This window comes from Olea europaea, chromosome 12 (genome assembly GCF_002742605.1).
Source record: "Olea europaea var. sylvestris chromosome 12, O_europaea_v1, whole genome shotgun sequence".
Taxonomy (NCBI): Eukaryota; Viridiplantae; Streptophyta; class Magnoliopsida; order Lamiales; family Oleaceae; genus Olea; species Olea europaea.
The window spans coordinates 16,312,205-16,314,488 of NC_036248.1; positions in this window are offsets into that span (position 1 = coordinate 16,312,205).

Sequence of the window (2,284 nt, forward strand, 5' to 3'; positions counted from 1 at the left end):
GCCATGAACATATGCTTGGTTCTGTGAGAGTTCTTAAGAATTGAGCCCCACACATTTCTCTTAGAAGCGGCCCCATTTCTTTCTCACATAGGTGATTTCTTATTATAAGTAACCCACATTACTTGGCTCGAAGTTTGACGGATAAGAATCATTAAAAGCCTATTGCTTATCCTTCATCCTTATGAGCATCACTGTTACATCATAGGAATGGATAGGAGGAAACACCCCACAATGATTTTTTTAAGCATTTACAATTAGGTTGTCCCTTTAAACCTAGATCTTGAGATCTCTAATCAACTAGGTTGAGTTTCCTTTGTAATGACTTATTCATTCAAGGACTTAAGTCTCATTGTTTTCGATGATTTCCCAACTAACTCTCTATTTAACCTTTTGGTTAGTGGATCCACAATGTTATCTTTTAACCTCACATAGTCAATAGTAACCAATCCAGTTGAGAGTAGTTGTCTTTTGGTACTGTGTCTACGACGTATGTGTCTAGACTTACCATTGTACATGTTAGTCTATGCCCTTCCTATTGCTAATTGACTGTCACAATATATGCAAATCCCTGGCACAGGTTTTGACCATCTTGGAATATCCTCTAAGAAGTTGGGCAACCATTCGGCCTCTTCACTACATTTATCTAGAGCTAAAACTTAGATTCTATCATAGATCTGGCTATAATTGTTTGTTTAAGGGATTTCCACGATATGGCAGCACCTCCTAATATGAACACAAATTCGCTAGTAGACTTTGAGTCTTCTATATCAGATATCCAATTAGTATCACTGTATCCTTCAATGACCGCTGGATATCTGGTCACGAGTACATTTTAAGTACTTTAGTACTCTTACTATTCCTTTCCAATGATCAACTCCTAGATTACTCTTGTAACTACTCAGTTTACTGACTGTGTAGGCTATGTTTGGTCTTGTACAACTTATCAAGTACATAGACTTCCAATAACTCTCGAATATTATACTTGAGAGATACTTTCACCTTTATTTTTAGATAGATGTTGACTTGTATCTATCAGTGTTCTAGCCAAGCCAGTATCATCCTTATTGAACTTTTCCAAAATTTTGTCCACATAATTTGACTGACTTAAAACTAACCCATCTGATGTTCTTGAGATTTTGACTCTAAGTATAACATCAGCTAAACCCATATCTTTCATGTCAAATATCGAATTTAACATATTTTTAGTAGATTCATTCATCTTATTGTCATTACTAGCAATAAGCATGTCATTGACGTAAAAACATAAAATGACATAACCATTTTTAGTGTTTTTGACGTAAACATATTTGTCATACTCATTGATTTTAAATCCATTCTCTATCGTGACATTATTAAAATTTTCATGTCATTGTTTGGGTGCTTGTCTAAGCCATATAGTGATTTTACCCGTTTACAAACTTTCTTTTCCTACCCTAGTGACGAAAACCCCTCGAGATGTTCCATATAGATTTTTTCTTCTAAATCTCCATTTAAAAAGGCAGTTTTAACATCCATTTGATATACTTCAAGATTTCGCAAAACAACAATTACAAGTATCAATCTAATAGATGTTATTCTCGCCACTGGAGAATACGTATCAAAGTAATCAAGGTTTTCCCTTTGTTTGTAACCTTTTATTGCTATTCTGGCCTTGTAATTTTTGATAGTTTCATCTACTCTCATTTTCATTTTGAAAATCCATTTATAGCCTAGTGGTTTGTTTCCTGGAGGGAGATCCATTAGCTTCCATGTATGATTTTGCAGTATGAAATCTATTTCACTTTTAATGGCCTCCTTCCATTGAGGTCCTTTCAAGGAATTCACAGCCTCTTGATAACCTTAAGGTTCACTTTCTAGCATATAAGTCAGAAAATCAGGACCATACGATTTTTCTATCCTTACCCGTTTGCTACGTCTAACCTCAGTCTCCTCTTCTAGTTCGTCGTCATGACTATGTTCAGTCATAGTCTCATATGTTCGTTTGAAGGAGCTTGCTTTCTCTTTAGACTTGTACGAAAATACATGTTCAAAGAATGAAGCATTTCTTGATTACAATATCGTATTTTTGTGTATGTTTGGGATTTTAAAATCATACACAAGAAATCGATAAACACTACTATTGTGTGTGTAGCCAATGAAGATGCAATCTACTATTTTTGGCCATATCCTTACCTTCTTTGGTGTTGGAACGACCACTTTAGCAAGACATCCCCACACTCGTAAGTATTTATAGGAAGACTTTCCCACTTTCCATAATTCATAAGAGGTCTTTTTATTTTTCTTT